Genomic DNA, 14,892 nt, shown 5'->3' with positions numbered 1-14,892 from the left:
GTCTGATTTCCTTGCAAATCCTCTGGCATGTTGGTAGAGGGCGTTGCCTGGTTTACACTTTCATCTAGGAATGTGGTTGGAATTTTCAGCGTACACCTTGTTTAATCCGCCTGCGTGGCACTGTGCTAAAGTAAACTGGGTGGGATGGAGTAGGAGTATGAGTGGACTGGATTCTTTTGGAGAGGTAGTGGAAAGGGAGTTTGCGCCAAAGGTTGAACATGAAGCTGCTTGAGCGGAACATGCCTGCCTGAGCTTTTGTTTTGAGTGTACACACCCTGCCCAGGGCTGGAATCCAACTCCCAGAGCTAAGGAGACCCAATCCCCCTGCTTCTTGGCCTTGGTCCACGAAAGGTATAGTCCCAGGATCCTCCTTTGGACTCCTCTGTTTGGCCCCAGTGTGACTCCACCCTTTAAGAGCAAGGGAAGGCAGAGGCTGTAAAATTATTTTAACCACACCCAAAGGCTGTTCTCTGGACCAGATTCATCATAGATGCAACTCCACTGACTTCACTTGTTTACCCTAGAGATGGATTAGGCCCACCATGTCAAAGTCCATCTGGCTACATTTCCTGCAGGCTATTAACGCTGATGGGGATCAGGGAGGGAAGCCTGTTCTGCAGGGCTGACAAAACCCCACCCATTCTGGAGCAAGCTCAGCGGTTTCCCTCCTCCTTCAGTGCTTGGCTGTCTGCATGGAGCCATGATTTCATCTCTGCAGCCCTTTGCGGTTTGTCGTTTGGCAGGAATGAATCAGGGGCTTATTCACAGGAAAGAATTTTTTTCTTTGCTTTTTGCTTTTCGACCAGTTGCAATCAGTAACCAGGTTACAGTTGTTCAGCAAATTACAGAGTGATTTAGTAGACAGTAACAGCTGCCTCTGATGACTATGCTAGCAACCCCTGCACATACACAAAACTCAGCTAGCAGCCACACCCATCGACCAATAACCCACCCAGCATACACGTGTGAATCTCAGTTTGTATTCCCACACACACTCTCTTAATCTTGAAGCCCCTATTACTTACAGACACACAAACTTCATCTTGTTGCCCAGATGACACATGTATGTACCTCAGCGAATAGACCATATTACGCACACACACCTCAGCTAGTAGCCCATGTTACAGACACACACACACACACACAGGGTACACCTGTCTCAGCCAGAATAGTTCACCTGCAGAGCTCGCTAATTTCCCTCCAAGCTCCTGGCCTCCCTCACAACTTTCCTTTTTTGACAAATGTTGCAAAACAAGAACAAGAATTCAAATCCAATGTAAAATAAATGATTTAAAAGACCTGTATTTTATTCAAATACATTTCAGATATGTCCCGCTGGCTCTTCGGGATGCCTTAGCGTCTGCTCAGACAAAATAAATCCAGTAAACTCACAGGGCTGGATTCTCAGCTTTCCTGTGTCTTGGGTTACCATTTATAACAGTGCAAAGGACAGCTGTTCAGAGGAGGTGTTTTTACACCCCTCTTGCACTCATGTAAATGAGCACAGGGGACAGAGAATCAGGAACAGAATTTGTGGTTGATCAATGATAACTTTGCACTTAACAAGTATCTGCCATCTGAGAATCTCAGAGCACTTTGCCAACATTGACCAAAGCTCCCAATTTTAAACAGGGAGAACTTAAGGTGCAAAGAGGGAAAGTGACCTACGCAAGGTCCCAGTGAAAATCTGTGGTGGCAGAGCTGGGAATAGAACCCAAATCCCTTGATTTTTCATCCTGTAGTTTAGCCACAAGATGAGCTTTGAGCAGTACAGCTATTTGGATAAAGCGAATTTTACCTGGAAGGTATGTGGTGTTTCATTTTGGCTCTGCACACGCTAGACTACACAGGCAAACCCGCCCTCGCTCCTGGTTAGTAAATATGTCACTTAAAGCTTGACTTTCAAAAGCTTTCACAATTGGGAGCAGGTATTCCAGTGAGCACTGCTCTCACTTAGACACCGAACTGAAGTGGCAAGATTTACAAAAATGCTCAGAATCCTCCAGATCCCATTGTCCAAACTGGTCTGTTGTGATCATCACTCGTCATGTAGATTGATCTTCTCATCAGTACCTTGTGCTCGCCACACAACTGCTTGTTGTATCCACCTGTTGTGTCTCATCTTGTTCTTAGACTGCAATCTGTTTTGGGCAGGGACCACCTTTTTCTATAATGTGTGTGTACAGCATCTTGCACAATGGCACCAGGGTGCTAAACGCTACCATGACTCAGATAAGAAATAATCAAGCTGTTCCAGGGCTAGAAACACACCCCAAAAGTTGTGGTTAAAATAGGGGCACAGTGAACCAGGGCTCCTGGGTTCTTTTTCTAGCTTTTTCATCAACTTCCTGTGTAATCTCAAGTATAGTCTAAATTTAGATAAGTGCACCGTGAACATCTGCCTCTCTGAAAGAGACCTTTGTCCCGTGCATCATCAGCAAGAGCTGCAATAACTTTGTTAATATATTCTTCAAATCTGTGTTTGAACCCAGTAAGAAATGTCACCTTGGTTAAAAGAGAGAAAATTATTTTCTTCGTTACCTTCCAAGCAGCTTCCACTCTTTAGGAGGTGCTGTCAGGAGGTGAGAACGCTTTATTTGCCATCACCCTGGTGGCTGGCTTGGTAAATGGCCCATGTGGGGGAGTCACTTTCTCCATGTGAAGTGATTCACAGTTGGAAACGAGATCCAACCAGGGAAAGAAAGCCGGAAAGCTTCCACCACACCAAGCCCAGACCTCAGGATTTTCAGCCCTGTTGCTGCAGCAACATCAAGTATTTTGGCAAAACACTTGGAATGGAGATTGTGGGTGAATCATACCAGCGAAGAGAGTGTGTGGAGTGTATGCTTGGCGGGGTTTGTTAGCCACTGTTTTCAATTAAACAGAGAAGAGCTTATTCTGTACCAGCTCAGCCAGGCACTAGGGCATAATTGAGACGTGAAAGGTTCCCGGCTTGGATTCAAGCACAAATCAATGAGTGAGGAGAAATAAACACAGGATGTTCAGTGTATAAATCCTTGTGTGGTGTAGGGTTCCCACAACAACACACACCAGGCATCAGAGCCCAGAAGGCCAGGGTATATTGGTACCCAATTGCCCACTTACTCCAGTCAAGAGTGGGGAGAGGCAAAGGGGTCTGGATCATATAAGAACCAACTCAGCTTTTTTTTGCTCAAGTCTTCAACCAAAGACCCCTCCCTAATTTTTTTTTCCAAGGTTCAAATTTGGGAAACATTTTAGTATTTTGTTTTAATTTTCTCAGGGGGACCCCGAGACTGGGGGACTGGATGCAGAAATAAGGGAAGAAAGATTATTCCTGTGATATTTACAAGCTAGTTGGAAGTTGCCACACCATTATGGGATCCTTGGAGATCCTTTGGCCTGCAATGCTGTATGAATGCAAAGTGTTACTATTAAAAGACGCAGCGGCAGTGCTCAGTGGTTCTCAACCTACTTACCATTGTGGGCCGCATATGCAGCTCTCTCTGTGTCTTGTGGGCCATATCCATGCAATATATATACACGACCTGTATGGCCCTGATTATGTCACATGGGCCGCAGCTGCTTGTTGATTGGGCTGCAAATGGCTCGCAGGGTGAGAACCACTAGGGGAGCTGGGACTGCAAGTCTCTGTTCCCAGCTCTGGGAAGGGAATGCAGTCTAGTGGTTGGAGCAGGGAACGAGGAGTTAGAACTCCTGGTTCTGTGCCTTGCTTTCGAAGGGTGTTTGGGGTTCAATGATTAGAGCACGTGACTGGATGTCAGGACTCCTGGGTTCTGTTCTCAGAAGGGATGGGTCATGTTTCTTTAGTAAGCAAACTTTCTATCAAGAAGAATCACAGTTGCACCCCATGTGCACACGTGTATTTGAGTGTGCATGTATGTAAAACCAAGGGGACGTGATCCCTGCAGGTGGGAGATGCAGTATTGGTTGGACTCTTTATGGCAGGTCGGGAGCTGAATTTCCCAGCCTCGAGCACAGAGCCATTGAAAAGCACATCTAACTACGCAGGAGAGTCAGTGCTACCTAGCATTGCTGAAGCACCAGAAGGCAACACCATGGATCCTCTATTCACTCCGTTGGTGCAGGGCAGAGAATGGTCAAGGCTCAGCTGTCAGGAGGCATGTCCACACCATACACCATGGGCAGTGGCCTGTAGGGTATATGTAGCTACACGCCGCAGCGAAAAGCAGACTGGGTCCGCACCAGGCTGTGTAGCGACGCATGGCAGTGAAAAGCTCTGGCAGTTGAGAAAGGCTCCGGCAGCAGGGAGATGCTGGAGTCTTTCCCTTCTGCCTCCCCCTTCCAGAGCCTTTCCCCGTGGCAAGTAGAAGCTCTAACAGCGGAGACGCTGCACTGCTAAAAATAACAGGCACGTCTTGGGTGTGTGGAAGGCTGTGTAGAACACACACTCCATGGTGTTTCTGCTCACTTAAGCAGCGTCTCCCTGTCTCCGTTGCTATTTACACCGGGCTAGGGGACATGCAGTGTACGTACACGGCATGCCACCAGAAGCGGTGTGCAGTGTAGACATACTCTGATTTGCTCCCAGCTCGGTGAGGATCTTTGCTGTGTGGACCAAGGTGGTTGGCAGGAGTTTGCTGCCTCTGCCACTGCTCCCCCTCCCCCCACAACTGGCTTGCTCCTTTATGGATGGCTGGGAAGAGGGGGCGTTAGTGTGAAGCCCTCAGGCCGAATGGGCCTGGTGCTCTAGCTAGAGGGATAAATGTGGCTCTGGAAAGGGCTAAGCGGGTTGACCTGGCAGCAGCCAGTGCAGCAGGAGGAAGTGATGCGTTTCCTCTGTCCCAGCATGCGCCAGCTGCCTCTCGCCACAAAGGTCTGTTCGCTAGCAGAGAGACACACCTACACACACGTACTCCGTTCTCTCTGGCACACACACCCGGCACATCCGTTCTCGCTCTTATCCTGTCTCACACAAAAACACACTCATTCCCCCCATCCCTCGGGCGCACAGGCGTACAACACATGCATTTATGGCAGGGGGTCTCCACCTTTTTCTTCTGAGTCCCCTCGCCCCTCCAACAGGCTATAAAAACTCCAGGGCCTGGGGGGGGGGGGACAGGCTCCTGGCTTCAGCCATCGGGAGGGGCAGGGAGCCTCAGGGCTTTAGTCCCACGGGGAGCACCGGAACTCGGGGCTCCCTGCGGCTCTGCTTCCAGTTTCAGCCCCTTGGGGGTGCTGGGGCTCGGGGCGCCTGGCTTCAGCCGCAGGATGCAGCGGCCCCCTGAAACCGGATCACGGCCCCCTGGGTGAGACCCGCTGATTTATGTTACCATCAAAATACATGAGTTTTTCCCAGCCTTCCCGACTCTGTTTCAAAACACACACACACACACACCCACCCACACATCTTGCTGGTGTTAAATCCAGCCCAGTAATTTGGGGTTTTTATCTGGAAAAGCGTCTTTTTTACCTATTCCCCTGGCCCCAGGGAAGAGATCAAAGGCCCCAGCCTCTCCCCGCAGCAGGCACACGCATGTGGTTGCCGGTCTGCCCAAGGCACAGCATTTCCCACACGCTCCTGCTTGCTGCGAAGGCAGCCTGCGCTTATCTTTTTAACAGCGTAGGCCAGTGGATCGAGCTAACCAGGGCCCAGAGATCTGGCAACCTCCCATTTGTGTGCTCTTCCCCCCCAGGCTAAGGTCTGGCTACGGAGTCATCCTCCCTTGGCAATCTGCAGCTGTGTGAGCGACAGGGCTGATGTCAAGGGGTGGCTGTGGGGAGGACAATCCTTTTCTTGGCTGAGCCCTTGAGGGAAGCTCAGGGAACAGCAGCTCTGGCATGGCTACCCCTGTCAGGGGTGTGGTGTGAGAATCGGAACCGAACGGGATAGACTTAAGGTACAGCTACATGGCAATAAAGGACCTGCAGCACAGCCGCCGTTGGCCCAGGTCAGCTGATTTAGCCTGGGCCAACTGCAGCTGTGCTGTGCGCTAATTAGCCTGGCAGATCCGGGGCCCAGGTCTGCCAGGCTAATTAACACACAGCACGCCAGAGGGCTGTGCATTTATATCCCTCTGTATAGACACGCCCTGGGTATTGGTTCAAGCCCAGCAGGACAGAAGATGGATGGTTAAACCCTCGCTTCAAACAACAGCAACAGCTTCTGCTGCTCAAGCCTCCCCCACCGGTGCTGGTGTCACGTCCAGGGCTACCCACCAGTGGCACCTTCACCTTTCCAGTGGGCTTCACCTCAGAGGTCCGGCCCAGAGTGAACCGGTGCAGAAAAGAAACAGACAATTAGAGCTTATGAATATTAGTGGGGAAGAAAAATAGTTGGTCCCACCTGCCCCTTTCTAAACGTCTGTCTTTCCTGGCAGACTGTGCCTCAGGTTGCTCAATATTTTGGCTGTTTTTTGGAGTTGTTTTCCACATTTCTCTCCCCCCCGCCCCCCATCAGCTCCAGGAATGTTAGCTGATAAAATTGCTCAGGGCTGAGGTAAGAGGGAATGCTTCCAACAGTGCTGTTTTGAGTCACAGTGAGTGCAATAACAATAGACGCACTCTATGTGCAATAACAATAGATGATCAGGACATAGCCTGGAGGTGGTTAGCTACGGGGATCATCGGAAGGTGCCACCGACGAATCCCAGCTCTTTATTAATTCCCAGGAAATGCACTGTGCTGGGGGGTCTCTGTTGCTGTATTATAAACTGAAAACGGGTGAAAAAATAAAACCAGCCGGGTGGATGGATTTGGGGAAACACGATGCAGTGTCTGTGTGTGCGGTGCTAAGCACCCACAGGAGAAGCCAACGTGCAAATGACTAGCACCACTGCGGATCAGGCCCCCGAAGTATTAGCCCTTCGGATAAAGGTGATGATTATTTGTATTCTCATCATGCACAGGAGCCCCAGTCAGACCAGGGCCCCGGAGTGCGACGGGCCCTACAAACACAGAACAAAAAGACAGTCCCTGCCCAGAGTCTCTGGGGGAATCATCCTCATGTCGGACATGCCACGTAGATCGTCGTCATAGCTTATTGCTCCAAAACCGCAGCCACGGCGCGGTGGTGTCACTTATCTCCAACAGTTCCTCCAGGGCACAGGATGCTGATGGGGGCACTGCATCAGGTAGTGTTCAAGTGCGCGTCCACGCTGACATGTGGGCGGATTGCTCAGCTTCCACTTGGTCATGTTGTCCCTGGTCTTTGCCCAGCTCTCACTCACTTTACAGTGCACTTGTGGTTTTGTCTGAGGTCAGCGCCTGTAGGGAGTTGCTCTGAAGCGGCCAGGGGCTCCAGGATCAGCGGCATGTCCCACCCAGTTATTGCTTTGGGGTACCTTGGGGTGAGGGATTTTCAGAGGCAAAGCTCTTCAGCCCTTTGGGTGGCGGAATGAGTCCATGCAGTGGGTGTCTTGGATCATGCACCTGTTTTTGTCTCTCCTATTTACTAGAGGCCTCCGGCCTGACTGATGCTGATGCAGTACCCACGAGGTAGTAGACTGACAGTGTGGGACCCAGTTTCAAAGTCCCTGCAATGATCCTACAGGATTGAGTTCACTATCAGTTTTGTGTTGTGGTTCGAGCAATGACCATTCATTCTATTCTATTCTAGAGCTTCTTTTATCCACGTTACAAGCTTAGGGTCTTACGCTACAACCCAACTGACGCCACATGAGTAAGGATGCTGTGGGATCGGACTCTTACCATACTCATATGAAACTATTGTAAAGGGTTCACTTGACCCACCACTGAAATGCAGCCACCCCTACAGTGAAAGCCAGCAGCTGTTTTATCAGTGCACAGATCTGCTATACAATTGTGAAGAGGAAACTGGCATCATTAATACACTTGAAATCGAAGTGAAAGTTTAAGGAAGACAGAAAGGAATATTTCCCATGGTGGAATTTGTCCAGGGTGCTGAGTGAACACCCCATCTTCAGGGGACTCTTTAGTTCGTTTTAATGACCAACATGATGATATTTAGCTCTCCCGTGACCTTTTTCATCCACAGAGCTCAAAGCGCTTTACAAAAGATGTCGGTATCATTTTCTCCGTTTTACAGATGGAGAAACTGAGGCACGGAGCAATGACATGACTCACTCAGGGTTATTCAGCAGGCTGAGCTAGGATTAGACCCTTTATCTCATGGGTCCCAGTCCAGTGCTCTATCCACTAGGTCACACAAGTGGCTGGTACTTCAATTTTCCATCCCCTCTGAATAATGGTACCTCCAACAGCACTTGCATCACAAGGGTCATCGGTTCAGTAGCACTCAGAAGGAGGTGTGCCACTTCCTAGTGTTTCTTGGAAGTCTCCTATCCAAGTCCCCACCCTTGCAAAGCTTGCAAAATTCACCCGCCTACAACGTTGGCAGACTAGGGGCCAAGGCCCCAGGCCTCACCGACCACTTACAAATGCATAGCTGGAAACCAGACTTGCTTACCTGTGTTTTCGAATGATCAAAATAAATATTAGATGTTAAGTGTATAACAATGTGCTTAGCATTTAGACTTGATAAAGTGCTTGCAGGCTGCTGCAGGTATTGATCTCACTTACAATCTCCATAGCCCATGGTATACAGTTATATTGAGTGTTTGGATTGTAAACTTGGGTAATTGTGTAACTCACCAAACAGGAAAAGAAATGTTGATTAAGGTAAAGGGCTCGTCCATGGCCCACTGAAGGCAAACAGACTCATAGCATATAAGGCAAGAAGGAACCATCCTGATCATCTAGTCTAGCCTCCTGCACATTGCAGGTCACAGACCCTCACCCACCCACTCCTGTAATAGACCCACTCTGCTCCCCTTGGAAGGCTGTTCCAGAACTTCCTTCCTCTGATGGTTAGAAACCTTCATCTAATTTCAAGTCTAAACTTGTTGATGGCCAGTTTATGTCCATTTTTCGTGTCCATGTTGGCATTTAACTTAAATAACTCCTCTCTCTCCCTGGTATTTATCCCTCTGATGTATTTATAGAGAGCAATCATGTCTCCCCTCGCCCTTTTTTTGGTCAGGCTAAACAAGCCAAGCTCTTTGAGTCTCCTCTCATAAGGCAGGTTTTCCATTCCTCTGATCACTCTAGTAGCCCTTCTCTGCACCTCTTCCAGTTTGAGTTCATCTTTCTTAAACATGGGAGACCAGAACTGCACACAGCATTCCAGTTGAGGTCTCACCAGTGCCTTACATAATGGCACTAACACTTCCCTGTCTCTACTAGAAATACCTCGCCTGCATCCTAGAACTGCATTGGCCCTTTTCACGGCTGCATCACATTGGTGGCTCATAGTCGTCCTATGATCGACCAATACACCCAGGTCTTTCTCTTCCTCTGTCCCTTCCAACTGATAAATCCTCAGCTTCTAGCAAACATTCTTGTTGTTAGTCCCTAAGTGCAAGACCTTTCACTTTGCACTATTCATGATGTATTGTGTAGCACCCAAGGACAGAGACTTTGTTCATTTCATTCCTAGGTCTCTCCAGGAAGGAGGGAGCTATGGATGAACTCATCCTATCAGTTTGGATTCTGGAGGAGAAACTGAATCTCTTTTATGCTGTCTGGACCTGGAGGGGCAAAGATTCCTAAACGTAAGCAAAGAGCTCCCTGTGCTGGTTGGCTTGGGTTAGTCCCGGAAGACAATTTGAACTGACAGATTACTACATTTCTGTCACCTTTGGGAACCTAAGACTGGGATTCTTTGTGCTTATACATTGTCTGCTTTAACCTGTAAATAACTCTCTCATTTCTGCGAGACTCCTGTGGCACCTTAAAGACGAACAAATGTATTGGGGCATAAGCTTTCTTAGACAGAAACCCACTTGGTCAGTTGCCGGTGAAGTGGGTTTCTGCCCACGAAAGCTTATGCCCAGATAAATGTGTTAGTCTTTAAGGTGTCACAGGACTCCCGCTGTTTTGGTAAAAACAGACTAACATGGCTACCCCTCTGAATCGCTCATTTCTTTTTCCTAGTTAATGAATCCTTAGTTAGTTTACTATAGGATTGGCTGCTAGTGTTGTCTTTGGTGTGAGATCTAAGGTAGAAATTGACCTGGGGTAACTGACTGGTCTCTTGGGACTGGGAGAAACCTGAATACTTTGTGATTTTTGCTGTGTGACCATTTATCACTAAGTCCAGCTTGCCTGGGTGGCAGGGCAGACGGCCGTGCCCCAGGGGACTGGCTGTGACTCCATGGTAAGATTGGTATCGTGCTTCAGGAGTTCATATTTGTTACTGGGTTGGTGAAATCTAATTATAGAACATACCAGCAGTGTGGGGTCTCTGCCCTGCTTTTTGACAGTCTGTCCTGAGGTCGACACTCCCGGTTGTGAACCACTCCAGAAAGTATGACACAACCCAAGGTGGCGTGGCTACAGGACAGGCACGGTGCATTCCATTCAGAAACAGGACAGGGGTCTCGCAACCTGCAGGCTTAGTCTAAACCAGACTGCAGTGGGAAGCAGAATGGCAGGAGGGAGCTAACCCTCCCACAGCAGCTGGGCATCACCCGAAGCGTATGTGACTTCTCGCTGCTTGTAATTGCCTTGGTCACGGTCCCTCTGGGCCAGTTGCACCAATAACCCTGCTGTGCATGAAGTTATTGCAGAATCTTGTGGTTTCTCTTCTCCTCCCTTCACTGATTGCCTGGGACAGCCCAGCCTCCGGATGCCAGCTCTTGCAGAGGGCGTGTCTGGTGTCCCTCGGGGTTAAGGGAGAAGGTTTGGCTGGAGCAAACATAACGGGAATTCTGTGTCGAGGCTGTTGGACTCACACAGACCCAGAGTGTCTCTCTGGTTCCTAAGTCTGCACGGCCTCCGGTGCTTCGTGTCATCCAATAGGGTCTCCTGTAGTCCTGGCTTGAATTTAGCAGTCTTGGAAGGAACTGCTGACTGCGCTCTGGAATCTGCCAGGTGTTCCGCTGCGTGGGGGAACACCGCAGTGAAATACAGTCTAAGGGGAGGGCTGCAGGTCTGGCTTTCACCCCTTCCTTGTGCCAAAGCATGAAGAGGGTTTCTGGGTGTGAGCCAAGGGTCTGGGGGAAGGCGATTTATTCAGACAAGGATGACGTGACAACGTGTGAGTCACACAGTCCAGAGGCCCCGATCTCTGAGGTACCGAGCCCTTCCAGCCCCACATGGCTTCAGCGGGAGTAGCAGGTGATCGGCGCCTCTGAAACATCAGACTTCGGGACAGGTTCTCCAGGTTGTTCCAGATTCCCAAGCCCCGTGCATCTGATGGGCCGAGCCCTTTGGAAAATCAGGCCCCGAGTGATTTATCGCCGTACGTGATTAGTGCCTCCATTGTGTGAGGTTTGCTGTTCGCTGGCACCGAATACTCGTAGGGCAGGAAAACAGAGGCAGCAGTCTCCAGTCCTGAGCTGGCAAAGGGACGTGCTGCGGACACATATTTGGCAGGGGCTGCCTTCTCCCCCCCCCAGCAGCGCCTCCCTGTTGTACAAAGAGCCCAGTCTAATAGCTGGTCATGTAAGCAGCCTGGCCGGCTCAAGGATGTGAGCGACTGAGCTGGTCCATGGCTGGTTCAGAGCAGACCCAGCCTGGTATTGCCTGAAAGTCACAGGGTACGTCTGGTGCCCGTAGACGTACCCGAGCGAGCTTCAAGCTAGCGAGCTCGGGCACCAGAACAGTGAAGCTGCTTCAGCGTGAGCTAGCCCCGTAATGACCCATGGTGCCCGCTCGCCAGCTCGGTTATGGCTGCACTGCACCAGCTGCCTGTCGCTGCAGTATTGACAGACCCACAGACAGCTGGCCCCTGCGTCCAATGAGTTTGGTAGGTCTCTGTCCAATGCCTAGTGAGCAAGAAGCCCTGGGGCAAAAATCACCAGCGTTAATCGGCCTGTCTTTGCTGGTATCCTCATCCAGGAGGCCAAGGGGGATGGAGAATAAGCTTCCTTCGCACCCCCTCGAGAAGCCCCGCCGGAGCAGGGGGCAGTGTGTTTCGGAAGCGCACCCTGCCCGCTTTCTATGTTGTCTGAGTTCTGGAGACACAGAGGAGGTCTGGTCATCACTGCCCTGCAGCTCCTTTGTGCTGGCATGTGGGCGGCCCGGAGACAGGCTGGACGTGGCGGGGTTGAGGCGGGCCTGCGCTCTGGCCATTCTGTGCCCCTGCCAAGCCCCTGGTGGGGGGAGCTGTTGAAGCCGGGAGCACAGATCGGCCGCTCGAGCCTTCTCCATGTAACCGCTGAACTGCAGCGGTAGCAGCTGCAGGGATGAGTTTGGCCCAGAGACCTGGGCTGTCTGCTGGGGGCTGGGAAGGGCCGCTCTCATAGTCTGCATCTTTGCAAGACAGCACTGCCCTGCGGGCCACTGGGGAATCCCACTGGCACAGAGACAGACCATGAAATGCAGGGTCCCGCTCCCCTCCCCAACCCGCTTTGTCTGAACCAACTAGTGGGAGAGGAATGAAGCGCTCAGGGCTGGAGGCTAGCGCAACCTCTGGAAAGAATGCAACAGCCTCCCACGCTGCGAGATGGTTGTGACACCCCCGGGGACAGGGAGAGCAAAGGGAGGGGTGCCTGGGCTGGATCTTCAGCACACGCAGGGCAATCGGATTCCGTACAGTGCATCCAGGGGTGGGGAAGTGAAACCCACACGCCCTGAGCTGCAGCCGCCCGCACCCTGAAATAGGGGCTGATGAAGGGTCATTAGAAGGCAGTTGTGTAATTAAACGGTTAATGTGTGACAAGGGCCCCTCCTGTGGGAGATTGCAGGGAAGCCCCACCCAAATACTCATATCCTCTGGAGCTCCCACCCCACCGAGTCCTTGTCTTTGTCTTCACATGCTGCACTGCAGCAGTTCCCTGGCACTCCCATGTCTGTGAATGGTCAGGGGGTGAGAGCAGGGAAGCTGGGAGCCAGAATTCCTCAGTTCTGTTCCAGGATCTCGGAGGGGAGTGGGGTCTAGTGGCTGGGGAAAGAGAGCTTTGAGCCAGGACTGCTGGGCTCTATTCCAGGCTCTAAGTGTGAGTGTGGGCTCTTGGTTAGCATAAGGGGGAGTGAAGGGCACCTTGCTTGGCACCAGTTCTCTGGAGGCTGTGCTCGCTGCTCAGAACCACCCGGGATGCCAGTGGCTGGTGAAAACAAGCGAGCAGGCACCAGGAAGAGCAGGCAGGCCCAGCTGAAAATTCTTAGGAAAAGTCAGGGGTTACAGGACACCTCCCTCTGCCTGAAAATAGCTGTGGGGGGAGAAAAGAACAGCAGGGCAGGGGAAAGTGCCAAACTCACTCAGGGGCTCCAGTCCTGGAGCAGGAACAACCGTTGCTGCTGTTTCCGCAGCAGGACTCACCTGCACGGCTGAGCGCAAGCGAGGGACACGGGTGTGAAAGCCAACGCTGAGCGGGACGGTGCTTCCCTGCAGCTCAAGGGACTATTCAAAGGAGGTTTGACTCAAAGGAGTCTTCCAGCATAATACCAGCTCTCCACGCTCTAACCACTAGACTCTATTCCCCTCCCTGAGCCAGGAATTGAACCTAGGAGTCCTGACTCCAGCTCCCCTTGAACCCAGTCCCGCTCTGGTGCCAGGTTCCATTTCAGCTGCTGCTTTGGGATGAATCCAGCCCATCACTGATTCCTCTATACAGGCCCCCACAACTGCTTTCTTCCCCCACTGACCAGAGCCAGTGATCTGGCAGGCGAATGTGAAGAATGCGTCCAGAGATATTCCGGCCAGCTTGGAATCTGCTCTCCAAGGGCAGTGATGCAGAGAAACGCCATGTCAGGAGGGGAAGAAAGGTGTCATCCAGGGCCTGGGCTAAGGGCTAAGTGAAAGGTGGGGACCTTCCTGCCAGCTGCCTTTCCTGCTGCATTGTCATTTGCACTGAGCCTTGCGTATTTAGCTCTGCGTGTCAGGCTGTGCAGCTACGATATCGTGCTGCGCTTGGAAGCTCGGGTCTGTCCCAAAATTGCCCTCCCGCACGGAAACCACTTACTGAGCGGCAGTCACGTGACCCTGCTGGAAAATCCTGTCCTGGCCCAAGTGGCTGCGTTCTGTTAAAATCGATCAGCTGGCAAAGGACGGAGCTTCTCTTGCAGTCAAAGATGCAAGAGGGGCACCGCGCTCTATATGCCACACTCAGACCGTGGTGCCTGGTGGGAAGCAGTTGCCTCTTTCCATCGTCATGCCCTTTGCTCTGGCTTTCTGAGCTGGCACTTGCTTGGTCTGCTATCCCGAAGCTGTTTCCACATCTGTTCGGCTCGGGCTCGTGGCAGAGACTTTGCTCTTGAAGTGGGGCCGAGGCTTGGCCAGCTGGATCATGGTTCATCTGGATCACGGCAAAACAAAAAGAGGCCAATGCCTCAGCCCCCTTGTCTCCAGCTGTTGCAAAATGCAGGCTCTGATTTGGGAAAGGGGGTGTGCAGGCTGACGCTTTTGCACATCCGGTTTCAAAATCTGAACCTCTCTTTGCACCAGCTTGAAACGATGGGGCGGTGTACTTTGAACACAGCTGAATTCTGCAAGTGCAGCTCTCACGTCACTGGTGCAAATCGGGGCTGTGAGTGGGTGTTTCTCGGAGCGCCTACGTACTGGGTAGGGGGCATTGCAAGCCCTGGGTTGGAAACGGTGTGTTAGGGCCACAAGCACTGCATGCTGCATGTGATTTTTTGCGTGCTCTTAAAAAAATGCTCGTATTTGTATTTAAAGCGGTGCAAATGTATGCAAATTAGGCAAGCCCCTCCCACTCCTTGCAAGTTGCCCCCGGTGACCCTCAGCATCTCAAAGCTCAGGTGCCTCTGTGCCATCTTTACGTGTATCTCCAGAATGCTCTATGCAGCGAGACTGGAAGCGTGCGATCTCCATCTCCAATTTGTCTTGCCCGGGCTGTGCTTCCTGCACTCTCCCAAACGCCCCCTTTTCTTTCTAAAGTGATGCTGATCAGACAAAGCCAATGCAGAGAAAAGAACTAGACGCTG

Source organism: Emydura macquarii, unplaced genomic scaffold, assembly GCF_026122565.2.
Source record: "Emydura macquarii macquarii isolate MOO-44397 ecotype Brisbane River unplaced genomic scaffold, CSIRO-AGI_Emac_v2 contig_2924, whole genome shotgun sequence".
NCBI classification, from domain to species: domain Eukaryota; kingdom Metazoa; phylum Chordata; order Testudines; family Chelidae; genus Emydura; species Emydura macquarii.
This window is presented reverse-complemented; position numbering follows the sequence as displayed.